Raw genomic sequence first — 17,474 nt, forward strand, 5'->3', positions numbered from 1 at the left:
GTAAGACCGGCGCACGCAGACCCGCGTCACCGTACCGCTACCGGACACGGTCCGGATCACGACGTAGAGGTCCGTCTAAACGCTAGCGGAGTTCCGGTACAGCGCTAGAGAACCAGCCGGAAAACTCAAATCGGGATCTTATTTAACACCGACAAAAAGAAATGATTTCATTTCTGTACATCAGGACACCAAGACCCTGCAGCAGGACGCAACACACACACACACACACACACACACACACACACACACACACGGGAGAGGGCAGATATGACCAATATGACGCTTGAGGGGTTCTGAGAGAGAAATAGACAGAAACAGCAAGAAAGAGAGACAAAGAGAAAGTGCGAGAAAGAGCAACAGAGAGGGAGAGAGAGAGAGAGAGAGAGAGAGAGAGAGAGAATAGAATAAGAGACAGGGGGAGATAGAGAGACAAAGCGAGAGAGTGAAAATACAGAAAGAGACAAACAGCAAGAGAGAGAGACAAAGAAAGACAAAGAGAGAGACACAGAAACAGAGGGAGAGAGAAAAATACAATAAGACAGACAAAAAGAGAGAGAGAGAGAGAGAGAGAGAGAGAGAGAGAGAGAGAGAGAGAGAGAGAGAGAGAGACAGGCAGACAAACAAGAACGTTACAGACAGAAAGATAAAGCGACAAAGACAAACCCAGCCAATAGTAGGAAGAAGAACAAAGCATGACAGACACACAAAAAGAGAGGAGAAAAGAGAGACAGGCAGGTAGGCAGAGACAGGCAGGTAGGCAGGCAGAGAGACAGGCAGAAAGACAGAGAGCCAGGCGGAGAGACAGGCAGAGAGACAGGCAGGTAGGCAGGCAGAGAGACAGGCAGAAAGACAGAGAGCCAGGTGGAGAGACAGGCAGGTGCGGAGTGTAGATGAGAAGACAGGTGCTGAGATCAGGAGCAGGAGTAATGAGTGTAGACAGCGGAACACTGTACACGTGTAAACACAGTCATCAGCTGCAGTTTATTTTAGAATGAACCCTCAACACTCCAAACTATAAATCATCCTTCAGCCGACTGAAACAAAGCTAACAGTCTTGTTAAAAAGACCCAGTGGCACCTGTGACGAATCAGAAAGGTGTGCTGTGATGCAATATGTAAATGACATCATGTGATCACGTCGCTCCGCCTTAATCAGGAGCTCCGCAGAAACCGTCCTCAACAAGGAAGAGATTTCTGCAGAACTGAGCACCACCACGGCTCTGTGTGTGTGTGTGTGTGTGTGTGTGTGTGTGTGTGTGTGTGTGTTTATAACTGGGCCATCAGGCCATGAACAAATCCCTGAACTTTGGACTGCAAGCTGCATTAAAACCAGAGGCCCGAGTTTCACACAGCGACATGTTTTTGCTCGACAAGCAGAAGGAACCCGAATCCTGCGTGGGATTAAAACCCGTCGCTGAAGGTCGTTCACAGTGATCTTTACCAACGCTGACAAACTGGACATCGGGAGCAACGACCGCGGTACATCGTCCACCACTCTGTTTATCGACCGCGTCACGTGACTCACTGTATTCGCACGCCCCCGCTTCCTCAGTCCACGCAACACAGAAGCACGTGTCGAAACATAGACACGTGTTCAGAAACACCGGGATTAACCAGCCCGGGTTTGTGCTGAACGAGTCGCTGTGTGCAGATACGGTCATGTAGACGCACTTCATTTCAGCGAGCACTGAGCGCCCTTCCTTTCCTTCGTACCTTCACCCGCCGCTCTTCTTAACGAAGCGGTGACATCGGAGACTCCTTCCATAAACATTCAATAATCCTCTCCTTACAGACAACGGGACATCACGAACGACTGACTACACGTTAGTTAAATTACAAAAACACAGGTTTGTTTAGGTCACGTGGTGCGCCTGCCGTAAAAGCGTAAGCCGTTACCGTGGAAACGATAGCGGAGTAGAACTGCGCACGCTGATGTAAACGTGGTACAAGCGTGGAAGAAAAACACCTGGAGGGGTGTGCGGTTATAAGAAAATAAGTCAGCAGCAAAATGTGGTGCAACCGACAACACGCGGCATGTCTGATTCACCTCCTGCAGGCGGGTCGACACAGGGTCGCGTCACTCTCTCGGAGGACTCTCTTCGACATCGCTCGGACGTTCTCGTCCGCCTGAAGAACCACACAGAGGGGGAGGACGTGCCGGGGTTCCTTTCAAACAGACTGAACCGTGCAGAAGCGGAAGCAACCGTACACGTCGCTCAGTAGTCTGGGAAGCTAACTGTTCGAGACCAGTGAAAAACTGGGGGCAACTGGACTCAAAATCAGCCAGGTCTTTCGCTGGGGAACTCTGAGGAACATGAAGCTGAGAAGACCATCTCCAGTTCCCAAGTAGGAACTGCCCATATCATCACGGGGAGGAACCGTACCGGTGTAATTGTGTGTCATCTTCATACGGTATTGACGATGAAGTTGATGAATAGGACGAGAACGTGGATCATGGTGGAAGGCAGAGTTCCATTTATTCCCCCAAAATAGCTTCCTCCAGAACACGGAAGTGGTTCGAATTCAACCTTTCCGTCTTTCCTGGAGTTACAGCATGAATACATTGCGTTTGTATATCTTACATCAGACCTTCTCAACCTTTCTAACTAAAGCCCCCCAGCACTCCCCCATCTCACCCCATACTGGAGGAGACCAGGTATAATAATCGTCTACTCTATATCAAATCTATCAATCTCTCATATATATATATATATATATATATATATATATATATATATATATATATATATATATATATATATATATATAGAGAGAGAGAGAGAGAGAGATACCCCCAAGTTGAGAACCAGTGGTTTAGATAGTTTAGTGTTTAATGGCGGTCAGGATTAAGTTGTAGTTAATCGATGTTTGTGCTTACACGGCTCTTGAGAACGTACGCCGACGTGACCCGTGCGGCCAAAAATATGAACGTTACAATTTTCGCATGGTCATTTATATCGTCACTGCAACCTAAAAAAACCATGAAATACCGAGTCACAGTTTTAAGTCCTTCTCACCAGTCCCTATTCCTGAACAGGAAGTCGCGGTTTTCCCGCGGTTGTTCCGGGCACTATTCCGACATCGAATCGAACGCAGCGTTCAAGTCACGGCTCGATGGTTACAAAGTGCCGACACCAGAGACTCTTCTAGGATCCTGCTTTTCTTTTGAAACCTCACGAGAACGAGGTTGGTCGAGTGAGAAGCATCCAGATGCACACAGCAGCCAGTCCAGATAGCAAGATGAAAGCAAACCAAGTAATAACCAAGCTCGGCGCACATCTGCAAACATCAGCATCTCCTCCGGAACAGCAGCAGGCGCGGCGCAGAATCTCTCTGGAGAGTCCACGATAACGTTATCTGTTGATGATTATGGTAGATCAGCGCACACGCACACACTTGAGCATCAAATCGGACCTGCGGCTCGGCTCGTTTTATCCTTAAGCGTCTACCAGGAAGGAAAGACGACGAGCGTTAAAAACGCCACGGACCCCGGCGAGGTATTCCAGACGTTATCTGCTGTTCAGCCATCGTGCACTGATTTCTTCCACATGTCTGAATCACTCCCAGCTGAGCCGCTTCACCCACAAACACCCATTAGAGCCCGTTTCATTACAAAGAGCTCAAAATACACACGCGTATAAAATGGGGGAGGGGGGAGGGGCCTTCGTCTGTCTATACATCAGCCATGTGGAGCGGATTTAATAAAAAAACAAACACCGGGGAAGTGATGAGTTACAGGAGTACCGTAAACTCGATCTGTTCAATCTGGCACCGAGCGCCAATGCCCCCCCCTCCCCTCCCCCGACGCAGAGTCTGAAACGCTGCAAAACCCACAAAAGTTTCCATAATCAGACACTAAACTGTCCCGGAGACGCGGCTCAGCGTGCTCACAGGTGCGGTTTTGAACTGAACACGACTGTAAAAACACTCAGCGTTGGATTGTTCTGGGAAAATAACCAACGACGGGGTGGTGCGAGGACGCCGCCTCGGTTTCCCGCCGCTCCGAAGAAATCCGGGTGTAGCGAAACAGCCGTGAAACCAGACGTTTCCTGTTCTCGCTTACGTTACAGCAGCACCAGGCTCTGTTAGTCGAAACATCAAGTGTATAAAGCTCTGACACTGGAGACTCCCTTCTTACCAGTCCGAGATCGGCAGACGGACGCGGCGACGTGGCGGTTGGCCGAGTGTAGCTTCATGCAAAATCTCAGGGAGGGACGGGCTGGCTGGAAGTTTGGGTAATGTTTTTTTTTTTTTTTTTTAGATATTTGTTCTTACCTTGCTCGTAGTTCCTGAAGCGGTGATTTCCTTGCCGTGTTCTATTTACCCAAAAAAAAGCGACCCTGGTGTTTTGGGTTTTTTTTTGCCACATATAGAAGAGGCAGTGATCACCAAGAGCAAACGCTTCGCTTCATCGTGACATTAAAGCCAGTGATTGTGTGATGAACAGTTTCCCTGCAGGATTGATCTTTTATTTATTTTATTTATTTAGAGGGAAGAGGGTGGGTTTGTATATGTACAGACAATAGATGTGTGCGTGTGCGTGTGTGTGCATGTAGATCTGACGTTAGGGGTGTGTGTGTGTGGGGGGGGGGGGGGGGGGGGTCTGGGCTCTACCAGGGAAGCTGGCTTAGCAAACAATAGCACCCCAAAAATAAATAAACAAACAAACAAACAAACATCTTAGCCAGTGAGAATATCCAGAATATGGTCAGATTTATGTAATATTTCCTATTAGAACACATTTAACCAGATATAAGAAGATTATTAAACCTATTGTTCCACGTTGCAAAATTATCCGCCATGAGAACAAACTTGTTCTATCGCAAGCTTGAAATACGCAACAGTAAGTTTTAGTCATGTTCTATTTGGTTTTGTTGTAATTGTGTAGACAACTGGACGTATCCGAGACCTTCTCACTCGCCAAGATGAGATTTTTAACGGTGTAGCAGTGGTTTCCTGCACAGAGACTCGGAAACTCATCGTCCCCTTTCGGGTAAAACAGGACACGACACTTACGTAGCGTTTCGTTTCCGAGCGCTCCTTTTCCTATTTATCATCGTCGTCGTCGTCGTCGTCTTCCCCCCTGAATCTCTCCCCGTTATTGAAAACTACACCGTCTCCGTCCTAACCGGTACAAAAACAGCAGCGATCTCCGAAATAAAGCAACAACCGAAACGCGCGTCTAGGTACAGCGAGCTGATTCGCTGAGAGCAGTCAGATATATTTGATTACTGCTAGCGAACAAACTAGTCCTGGTGTTTATGTCACAACAGGTTTGTTTTTGTTTAACAAAACAGTAAGAAAAACAACAACAACAACACCACCACCACGCAATTAAGCGCTCAGTGGATACTGTAACGTCAGGGTTGTTTTTCTAAGACAGATACTTTGCATTTCCTTAGCGACTACCTGTACTGTGCAATGAAAATAGTTTCGCATCGAGCAGAAGTGCAAAGAGAAGCGCTGCGCAAATGAACAAAGTGCAGCGACCAGGCGTTAGATATCAGGTGTGTAGATTTTGGTGTCCTTATTCTGAATGTATTTCAGGTAGGCACCACCGCATATTATTTTTGAATGTGGTTTAGGGTAAAGAGGTGGCAGGCCGGGGGGGGGGGGGGGGGGGGGGATAGAGAGAAAGAGAGACAACAACCAAAAAAAAAATATGAAAAAATACGACCAAATCTTACTGGCCTTTTCCTTGGGCGTGAACACTTTACTCGCAGGTTGATTCGATTATCCAGCGCAGTTTAACCGACTTCACCAGACTCCGTCGCTACACAAAAACCCCGCCCCGGTCTCGGCCGTCTCATCTGTACTTCTCCCCCTTCCTAAAAATGGAGGTCTTTTTAACATTTACATAAAGTTCCTCAGAGTGGCTGTCGAGGTCGCGGCGACTGTAGGCTTTACGCAACATGTATACGGTACGGTGAAGGCTGTTCTCTTCAAACCTACACGCAACCAAAGAAAGATTGTGTGGAGGAGGAGTGTGAGGAAGGAAGAAAGGCCTGCAGTTAAACACCTTCCAGCATCTTATTCATAGGACCATCCATTTCCCCACTTACAGCTCCATGGGCTATGAAAGGCAGCGACAGGAATAATTACACGCAATTCAGCAGCTGACAGCCAGATCCACCGTCCAACAATCCGCGCGCTCGCAACTAATCAATAAGAGGACCGAAACCAAGACTACCACAGAGCTCGGATGATTTACTGCACAGTGTTAATATCTCAATAAGCTGCCTGATAGATATTATAGTCTCAACCCATCAACTCCATTTATATATCCACCATGTATGAATGCATGTATACTAGAGATGCACCGACACTAAATCTCTCAGCTGATACCGGTAAGCGATAATTCGGAGTGATATCGGCCGATAGTTCTGCCTTTTATACCTTCTTTTAAATGAATAAAAATTAACTCCACAATTCTGAAAGAAATGCAAATAAAAACTTTATTCTCTCCATTTCAGCAAGTTGTTTGACGGTAACTGGTCTCATCAACAGAACACACATGACTCTAATGAACATGAACTCAATTCTGAAGATTAAAGTAAGATTATTAACTTATTGAATATCATGATCATGATGAGTCTTTATTAAATCACGTATACATTACAGCACAGTGAAATTCTTTTCTTCACATTTCCCAGCATGTTGGGAAGTTGGGGTCAGAGCACAGGGTCAGTTATGATACAGCGCCCCCTGGAGCAGATAGGGTTAAGGGCCTTGCTCAAGGGTCCAACAGTGGCAGCTCCGGGGCTTAACAGTAACCCAGAGCCTTAACCACCAAGCCACCACTGCCCCCCTACCATATTAATTCATATTAACATCAGACTGGTCGTATATAATATCAACTTTTTTATATATTAAAATGAACTGGATATGAAATACACTACTCTACAAATATATTTTTCTGTGCAATTTATATACTACTTTTTTTTGGTCAATTCATCTTCATTTAAATCTTTCAATGGTGTACCGGCCCTTTAATTCAACGCGAGGGCGCAGCGGGGGTGGGGTGGGGTGATTAGCTTGATGCGGAAACTTCTGCGTCGTAAATTTTACTTCAGGTGTAAAATGATATCAGTACGGAGATTACAAACTGCAGTTTTGTCGTCATTCCACACGAGATATATAATCTTCACACACAGCACATAATCAATGTGTTTTTCCCGCCCTCTTTTGATTGACAGGATATAATCATCCCTGATCATCGGATGTTTCTAAACCTATCAGCTGATAGCCTTTATCGGCCGATACATCGGTGCATCTCTAATTAGTATAGATAGATATGTGAATGTGTGTGTGTGTGTATATATATACATATATACACACACACACACACGTACATACACACACCCCGTTGGCAATTTGCCAACGATGGCAACATGACAGCACCTCACACGTTTTATCATTTTACAGTTACGTACCACTTTGGGGAACGCCGACGAGTTAGTATAGCGGCTACAAACAAGCGTGCGTTCTTGGTCATGTTACTAAGCAACCGCAAAGCGCAAAATCCTCTCGCGTGAAAGCGTAACGTTAGCGCAACGTGACGAAAACGCCGACACCGACCGGAGACTCCTCCCATAAACGCTGCATATAAAGGTCTCGCCAGAGAAAACGTCACCGTATCGACGGTCACACGCTTTACGATAACACAAGTGCGTGTGGCGCGTCCGTCACGGCGGTCCCTGTCGCTATAGAGACGATAACGCATGAGAACAAGAGCGTTACACAAAATGGGCGGCGTTATAGAACTTTGTTTTGAATGAACACGTACTGAGCAATCAGAATCCAATTCAGAAGCTATCTTGCTTTAATTTGACGATACTTACAATATTACCCGCCCCCTCCAAAAAAAAAAAAACGCTCGGCAACACAACAACGCTAACGTTTCGTAGCTTGTAAAATCAGCAGGTTGTGTGTTTATTCCTCAGAAGGCACAGCTGAAACAAGTACTGATTTATTTGAACAAAAAGGACAGTGAGACAGAAGTGAAATTAAACCCCTTTGGGAGTGCGTCATCTTTTTTAAAAAAAAAATAAAAAAAAAAAAAAAATCCCCCGTACGGACCGTGCTTTCAGACAAACAGACGAATAAAAGACCACATGTAGCGAAGAAAGAAAGCGTTCCAGGCGGGGCCGAGCGCACCGACCGCCCTGACAGAAGTTACACCGCTGACCTGTTACATAACATCCTGCCAGGACCCGAGGAGCTTTAAACAAGAGGGAAAGGGTCTAAAGGAGGAGCTCAGACCTCTCCGTTTCACAGCGATCATGGGAGAAGACCGCGCGTTACAGCGCGTTACAGTCTGCCACCGCCGTCGTTTAGGGCGTGACCTGGCTGTATAAATAAATTAGGGAGGTTTTATGGGTGGGGGTGATACAAAAACACAAACAGTGGAATGTTTAACGCACAAAAAAAACAGAGCGAGAGAGAGAGAGAGAGAGAGCGCGAGCGAGTGTAGTAATAAGCAACGTTTGTTCGGAGTCAAATATCGATGAGGTAAAGCTTAAGAAGGTTGAGAGATCTACAAGCAGCAGAGCGGAGAGGTCGAATAACTGACCTCCGGTTATTGAATTCATCTTAAGATGAGGCCTAAAAAGAACATTTTTAAGAGAGAGAGAGAGAGAGAGAGAGAGAGAGAGAGAGAGAGAAAAGGAAGGGAAAAAAAAAACAAACAAAACTATAGCATGAAACAAACGTACAGCCTTGTTTTAGCAAGATCTACAAAAACAAAAATGAATAAGCTATGTTTTGCTGTCTCTCTCCCTCTCTTTTTTTCCCTTCTTCACTGTCAGAGCGCGAAAGCCAAACCACTAATCAAACACGAACATGTTTAAGTTCAGATCGCGAGCAGATAAAGTAAAACCGACATGACATCTGAAGCGCGCCAGTGCCATGTTGTGCAGCAAATAACCACCGAATTTATATAAAGGGAGAAAGAAAGAAAGAAAGAAAGATTCCTGCTGGGCAATCGGGAAAGAAAAGGCTGGTATATTTGAGCTTGAAAACAGGCTCACGTCTGGCATGAGGATGTGCGAACGTTAACACGTTATAGCATGGAAAAGTACAGAGTGTGGACACTAAACACAGGTGAAGAAGCTGGGAGACGGGTGCTGTTTAATATGGGACACGCACACAAGGCTACATACATGCGTAGACAGAGCTCCCTCTCTTTATGGAATAAATGATTATAATATATATATAAAAATGGTGGCTTGGTCCTGTTTGGGCATCAGCAGTGCGGTGTGGCTCAGCAAAGCAGCCGAGAAAGGAAATTAAGCGTAAAAATATGGAAATTATGTAATAGCCCGGTTAAACTCGGCCTCCTCCAGGGTCGAAAGAAAAAAACATGACAACCTTTACCATATATATATATATATATATAAAACCAATATGTTGCTGCGAGATTTTCTCTCTCTCGCTCGCTCTCTCTCTCACACACACACATCAGGGATATGGTTTTAAAAACGTCTTGAAGATAAAGCTACATAATAATAATAATAATAATATTGAAAAAAATCATAACATAATAAATAATCCAGAAGGTAAAACGTGGCGTGTAAATGTTTCACCCTGGACTCTACTGTAGCAAGAATAAATAACACAAACACGAAGAATTACATTCGCCTTGACCTTGTGTGTGTGTGTGTGATTTCAAATAACGTTAAAAGGTCAGGATATTAATCGAGTATTCCTTTTAGGAGTGTGATGAGGACATTATCATTTAATCTCAATACCATTGGTGTGGAGGTGGGATTGAGGAAGGAATAGGATCCTAATAAAAAGGTGCAAACATTATCAAAATTCTATTGTTTATGATGATGATACTGTTGTTGTTTATGATGATATTGTTGTTGTGTATGATGATGGTGATGTTTGTGGATGGAATATCAGTGTTGTTGGTGATAATCAGCCCTGTAAAACACTTCAGAGAGGAGGTGATGGATGATCTTTCAGCACTGAGAGAGCACCATGAAGGTCCGGACAGATTATGGAGGAATTATTCTGCACAGAATCGAGAGGTTTTCTTCCTCGACCTACTTTTTGCGGGGTTTGACTGCAACATGGGAGAGGAAGCGGCTCACACTGCGCGCATTTCAACTCTTTAACCTTCACACGGACACCAAACATCACAATCGACTGCTCCACGCCTTCCCCGGCCGTGTGGAGGAGACCGGAGCGGGTTCTCACACAACAACACCTCTCCGCTCGACATTATTTCCTGCTACACACATTAAAGTAACAAAGAGAAAAAGGTGGAACCTACCACGTGACTCCGAGAAGGGGGGGGTGGGTGGGGGTGGATCTCACTAATTACGCTCCAGTTTGAGTATTATTTTTAAAAATAGAGATCTGTATTATGGAGAATAATCGCGCGATCCGGGTGTAGAGGTGGGGGGTTGGTGCTGGAGATATTCCTCTTGGGGGTTAAAATAAAAAAATCAAAAATAAAAATGAGGTGGGGGAGAGAGGAAGAAAATCCTGGTGCGCTCGTCCGGTAAATCCGCTCCGTTTGGGATTCACGAAATGGGCGAAGGAGCCGAAATCACACAAAGAGGCACAAAGGGGAATAAAAAAAGCCCGCTCCGGTGTTTAATCCCGCGGCGCAGCGCTGCTCCGTCTCCCTGCCCCGGCACACGGCGCGGTTCCGGTGTGATTGCGCGGTTTTCGGGCTGGATCTGCGTGCTGGCGGTGTGTGTTTCTCGGGTATATTGTTGTTGTGTCAGAGGGAGAGACGGTGGGGGAAAATGGCGGCTCGGCGGATTTTCAACTCTCTGACAAAACAGAAAACAGCGGAGCAGCGCGTCGGGCTTCCTCTTACTGACACTCACACACCGACAGGGGGCGCTGGGAGCGCGCATCGGGCACACGCACACGCGCCACCTGCCGCTTCAGCCACGGCTTACACACACACGCGCAGTGCAGAGCTCTGAGACCAGGGTGGGTTCTCTCCCTCTCTGACACACACACACACACACGCGCGCGCGCGCGTCTTGTTTCTTCACAGAACGTCCACTGATGTAATCATTATCTACTGTTTCAAATAAAAGCCATAAAAACAGTTGGGGTTTTTTGTGAGAACATATTTGGCTTTGTGGTCCTCACAAAGGGTCTCACACACACACACACACACACACACACACACACACAACTAAACAGACACAAAACAGAGTTACAATGAACATATGTACAAAGCTAAAATTAATCCACAGACCTACAACTAGACCCACTCATACTCCAAACTACAGCTAAACCCGGTGGTACGCCAAACTACGACTAAACCCGGTGGTACGCCAAACTACGACTAAACCCGGTGGTACGCCAAGCTACGACTAAACCCGGTGGTACGCCAAGCTACGACTAAACCCGGTGGTACGCCAAACTACGACTAAACCCGGTGGTACGCCAAACTACGACTAAACCCGGTGGTACGCCAAACTACGACTAAGTACACACAATCCCACAGAGGGTAAAGCTGAGAGTCAGAGTGAGGGTAGAGTGAATCTAAAGTATATTCAGACTAGACTCAAAACACGAGAACAAAACAGGAACACAAAACACACGCGCGCGCGCGCGCACACACACACACACACACACACACACACACACACACACACACACACACACACACACAGAGAGAGGAACAGCTCTTGGCATCAACAAATCTACTTCAAGGTCTCAAGGGGCCTAGACTAAGACATCTGCATGTTCAGGACATTCAACTACTACACACACACACACACACACACACACACACACACACACACACACCAAGAGACACACAATGAAACATGGCGTGAGCGCTAGTGCTCAGCAGGGTTAAACTACACACACATCACACTGTCAGCCTTTTAAAAAAGGCACGTTTGGACAAAAATAAATAAAAAAAAAAATCACACTCAGAGTTTAAGAGCGTGTTGTCTCGCAGTCTGTGTGTGTGTGTGTGTGTGTGTGAGAGAGAGAGAGAGAGAGAGAGAGAGAGAAACAGCTGGGTCACAGCTGGATGTGAGTGGAGACAGAAACACAGCCATGTTTTTTTTTCTTGACATGTGCAAATAATGTGTGTGTGTGTGTGTGTATTAAGATATTTACCTTCATGTACACTAATGTTCAGTGCTAAGTGGTGCTTAGGCTATAAATTAGTGTGCTACACTAGAACCTGACAGAGTACACAGGAACAGTAAACACACAAGACTTCTACAATCTCGCTCACTGCTCTACATACACCGCAGTGCATTGTGGGTAATAAAGCTTGGCATGAAATAAAAAAAATAAACAAAAACAAACAAAAAACCCCACGGGCCTCCATGAAAAGCTTGCGCGTTGTTAGCAACAAGCTGTTCAGCTAACTTCAGCTAGGATACGATTCGAACCGATTCTTAAAGCAACAAGCCGATATTTGCCGATGCCACTGAATCTACTACGGTACGATTCTTAAAAAAAAAAGAAAAAAGATTGGACGTTTGACTGAATCTGACGTAGAGAGGGACTATTATAAAAGGAACGTCGTTACGCACAAATCAGCCTTTTAGTTTACAAATATGGATTCTTTCCTACGCACCAGCCATTTGTAATTTTTTCGTCTCTATTACTCGAATTCCGATCGCAGCCTCGATTCATTTCAGTCGGTGCCTATTAAACGGTCCGATTGTTTCACTCGAACTAAAGCAGCTCTATAAAGTAAAACGTAAAACACTGCGATCATTCCAAGTCGCGTCTTATTTAACGCAGACGGTGCAGGCGGCCATTTTGTCCCGACGTCAGGATTGAGGACACCTTCCCGACTTTCCCCGGTAGGAATTCTTACTCAACGGGACTTTTTCCCCCAGTTCGGATAACCCGAGTCACAAGCCTAGCACGAGGACGTGCGTGGTTTTTCTTCTTTTAAAACTTTCACGCGCTTCTGTCAGTCGCTCTAGATGAGAGTGTCTGCTAAAATGTAAAGAAATTGGTTGAAAATAATAGAAAATTTATATATCTTCCTCCCTTTTCATTTTGTCATCAAGTTGTTCGAGTTTCTAATACACACAGAGGAGAAATAATAAATAAATAAATATATATTTTTTTAAAAACGTCACAAACAGCAGGAATAAAGATGGCGCCCAAAAAAACCCCTGTAATAAAGCGTCTTGATTCAGCAGCTGAATGGTGCCGCTGCGCCTCCTGGTGGTCAGGACGAGAAACGTGTTAATTTTATTATTTATTTGGAGGTGAAAAATTAGTTTTGCACCAGAAAACGATGGGAACTCATGATTCTGAGTAATCTCACACAGAATAAAGACTACAGATAAATACCTGGAGGAAAATAAACATAAGGGGAAAGAAGTGGTTTAACGATATCTGTGCATTCTGACACGTACTGAAGCGTATTAAAGACTACAGATTAAAAACAACAAGAAGTCTAAAAAACAGCGTGAACGAAGAAGAGAAAAATAAAACCCTGCTAATTTAATTCCTAACTCCGTCTCATGGTAATAAAATCTGGGGAAATTTCACCATCCGTCCATCACGGCAGTTTAATCACATCCAAACGCCTTCCTTTAAAATCGCTCTGTTTTTACATCTGTATTTATCGTTTTTATATTCTTTATCACATCATTCTAAAATTCTTATATTGTTTATTTATTGTATATCCTATACTTGTGTGGGGTTTTTTTTTTACATCTCATTACACTTACATTACTATTTAAGATTCTCCCTTCATCGTTAATTTATTTAATCAAAGCGCTTTTCTATTACATTACATTGTTATCCATCTATTTTTTTTTTACTGCTTGATTTGTACTACTACGTGTATAAAACTTTATTAAGAAAGCCGGTCTAAAAAAGTAAATACTCATGAAAACAAAAAAAGAAGTTTTGTCTCACCGTTGAAAAGCACGAGCTGCATCCAGACTTGAACACCTTCATTCTGTCCAACAGGCTTTGTCTGTGTATGTGTGTGTGTGTGTGTGTGTGTGTTCGGTTTATCCAAGAATGTTCGATCTAAAGATCAGAGAGAAACACAAAGGCATGAAGGTCTGATCGGTTCAGATTCAAAACTTCAACAGAGTTAAACAGGTAAAATATAGAAATAAACATGCGCCACTCATTAGGGCTTGGCGATACGGCGATGGAACACCCATATCGTGATAAACGATCACGCGATACGATGTTCGAAGATATCGTTGGTATGGTGATGCTTTTTTTTTTTTAAACGATTTTTAATCATTACGGATTAAACGGTACAGAACGGATGCCGCTGATTTGAGGTCATTCTTTTTTTTTTAGCTTAATCTTCTTCGTAGGCGTTAAAGTATCGTCAAACGCCGTTCAGCAGTTTTTTAGGTTATTTTACTACAGTTTACAGACAGTTTGTTAGTTAAATCATGTATCGTGCACTATAGAAACGTCCTCGAATATCGTGATATGATCTTTTTGTCGTATCGCCCCAGCCCTAGTCTTCGTTGTAGACCAAACTGATATTCTGTAAAAGTTCTTTCTTTCTTAACGCACGTTTTTTCCCCCCTGTAAAAACCTACATTAAAAAGAACAGGAAGGTTTCAATCAGATCTCATACGCAGCGTATTTACACAGTTCAGCAGAGAGTGGAAATCCCCGGAGGGATCTGTAATAAATAAACGTGTGATAAACGTAGAAAGTGTTTAAAAGTAACTGCAGAATAATTCTCCAAGATCGAGCCCGGTGATGTGACGCTATAATAACAACATCGCGGTAAATCTGGTCGCAATATGAGTTTCTTAAATTAGAATTTCAAACCGGAAAATAAATAAATATCGGGCAGATATTAAATACCGTATCATTAGTAACGTGATTAAAAAACAAAGACATACAGTGCTGAATTTCTGGGAAATCACTCATAAATCTTTATATCATGATACACATGGTGTATCGCAGAGATGCGTTTGAGGATCATGATGTAATACTCATTATATCGTCCACCCTTACTCCAAGACCACTGAAACCAGAAGCTTAAACTGGATTAAATCACATTTTTTATCTATTAATCCAGTTACAACAAGGATTAAAACCAATTTAAGCCTTCATTTAATCCTGCTCTTAAGTTTACACTAAAATTGAACTCGTTATCTTTTTAACCGCTTTCAGATTGAAACGCTTTCTGTCATACTGAATAGTTTTAGATCGTCAAATGAAATACAACATAAAACAAAGGCAACCCGAGTAAACACTATACAGTTTTTATTTAGATCGTTTTTTTTTAATTGAAGCAAAAAATTTGAAAAATCTAATTGTCCCGTTAAACTAAAAATCTAGTTGTGCCATCTTTATCAGCGATAACTGCAACCAAACGCTTCCCATGACTGGAGATTTCAACTTACGGACTGGAGACCGGACATTCTCCTTTAGGATTTTCTGGTAGAGAGCAGAATTCATGTTTCCCTCGATTACTGCAAGTTGCCCTGAAACAGCAGAGCATCCCCACACCATCACACTACCACCACCATGTTTACCGTAGGTATGATGTTCACTATGAGGACTCCTGTCTTCTAAACAGTTCCACTTTCGACTCAACAGTCCACAGAACATTCTCCCAAAAGCTTTGAGGATCTCTCAAGGTGTGTTTTGGTAAAATTCAGACGAGTCTTAATGTTCTTCTGGGTCAGCAGTGGTTTTCTCCTCACCACTCTTCCATGGAGGACATTTTCCCGCAGAGTCTTTCTGATAGCGGAGTCATGAACAGTCACTTTTATTGACGCGAGAGAGGCCTGTAGGTTTTTTGATGTTGTCCTTGGCTCTTTTGTGACTTCCTGGATGAGTTGTCGCTGTGCTCTTGGAGGAGTTTTGGCAGGTCGGACACTTCAGGGAAGGTTCACTACTGTGTCGAATTTTTCCATTTGGAGATAACGGCTCTCGCTGTGGTTCTCTGGAGTCCCAGAGCCTTTGAAATATCTTTGTAGCCCTTCCCAGACTGATGTACTTCAATCACCTTCTTCCTCGTCATTTCTGGAATTTCTTTCAGCTTTGCCACAGTGTGTTACTGGGTAAGACCTTTTAACCAACTGCATGCTGTTAAAGAAGTTCTATGTAAGTGTTGATTTGATTGAACAGGGTTTGCACTAATCAGGTCTGCTTGTGTCTCGTCCAGCTGAACCCCAGTTTCATAGAGTTGGGGAATTACGGGAGCAAATACATTTTCACACAGGCCCAGTTAGTATTGGATAACATTTTTTTTTTGCTTCAATAAATAATTATAATTTAAAAACGGTATTTTGTGTTTACTCAGGTGGCCTGAAACTACTGGGTATGAGAGACACAACAACAGAAAGAAAGGCTTTAAAAAAAAAAAAAACAACAACAAAAAACCCCCCAGAAAAACAGTCAATAATATGAACTCTCTCAGATGACTAGCTAGGAAAACAACTAAACAAAAAGTTAACATTTGTTTTAAAAAATGTAGTAATAATAACAACAATAATAATAATAACAATAATAATAATCTCTGAAAGATAAACAGTAAGCTAACCGCTAGCAAACTCTACGTGACCGGTCTCAGCTAGTTCACTGCTGTTTTTAATACTGATCTTTTTTTTTTAATTAAAAAGAAAAAAAAACCCTCAAATTCCACTGTTTTTGAAAAAGAAAATATATATATTTTAATGTTACGTAAACCCTCCTAGTGAATTAAATACTCGCTTTCGTTTGCATGCTATTGAATAAAACGTTAAAGTCTGTCGTATCCAAGGAAGCTAAGTAACGCCGAGGTCGAATCCGGATTGAAGCCGTGCTCCCTACGTAGGCGCGCTACGCAGTGAACGGAGTAATGACGTCAACACGCTCTGTAGTGCCCTACGCAGTCCGGATGTAGGGATTTGGAACACGGCCGTCTCTGCGATTTGAACTGAATGTCGGCCTGTTGACTCTGCAACCTCGGGAATCATTTTACTGAATAACGTTTAAAGAGTGAAAATAAATTTATAACAACACTGCCTTACGACTCGGCCGTCGTTTGCTTACCGACACGTCCTGTATCCCCCGCGCACTGTAGAGAAATAAACGCGTTTTTTTTGCGTGATGAGTGCAGAATTCACGGCCACTTACTTACCTGAGCGGATCAACCAGACGTGAACCGGAAGCGCTGCTGCGTCCTGAGCTGTGATTGGACAACGCCGGGAAAGCTGCCCGCTGATTGGCTGGTTCGGGTTTGTTTTGTACCGATGGCCATCAGGAGAGTGGTGAAGTAAATAAACTGTAACTTTGGGAGAGTTTTTAGTTGTATTTTTTTATTCATCGCGTCTGTTATGTAAAAATGAGAAGTAAATATAAAGAAGTTTTTCGAGAGAGATTGGGGGGGGGGGGGGGGGGGATTGAATTTAAATCACATCAATAAACAACAACAATTTCAGCAGGAATCTCTCTCTCTCTATGTGCATGTGGGTTCATGTTTATTAATAAGTTTAATGAATTAAGAGCCGTCAAATAGTGCAAGGGAATTTCTCTTTA

General features: G+C 43.7%; 1 protein-coding gene across 4 annotated transcripts in view; it reads right to left on the reverse strand.

The window, feature by feature from the left end:
- The window catches only part of kansl1b (KAT8 regulatory NSL complex subunit 1b), a 63,742-nt gene extending 49,727 nt beyond the window's left edge, over window positions 1-14,015 (reverse strand). The window contains exon 1 of one of the 4 annotated variants that reach the window (XM_053684591.1): window positions 13,881-14,015. The gene's annotated coding sequence lies outside the window, so the exon portion shown is untranslated. Of the gene's footprint in view, window positions 1-10,278; window positions 10,921-13,880 lie in introns of those variants that run through there. The other 3 variants (XM_053684593.1, XM_053684590.1, XM_053684594.1) reach the window with 3 other exon arrangements.
- Window positions 14,016-17,474: the final 3,459 nt, after the last annotated feature.

The sequence above is a fragment of the Ictalurus punctatus genome, chromosome 12 (genome assembly GCF_001660625.3).
Source record: "Ictalurus punctatus breed USDA103 chromosome 12, Coco_2.0, whole genome shotgun sequence".
Classification (NCBI taxonomy): Eukaryota; Metazoa; Chordata; class Actinopteri; order Siluriformes; family Ictaluridae; genus Ictalurus; species Ictalurus punctatus.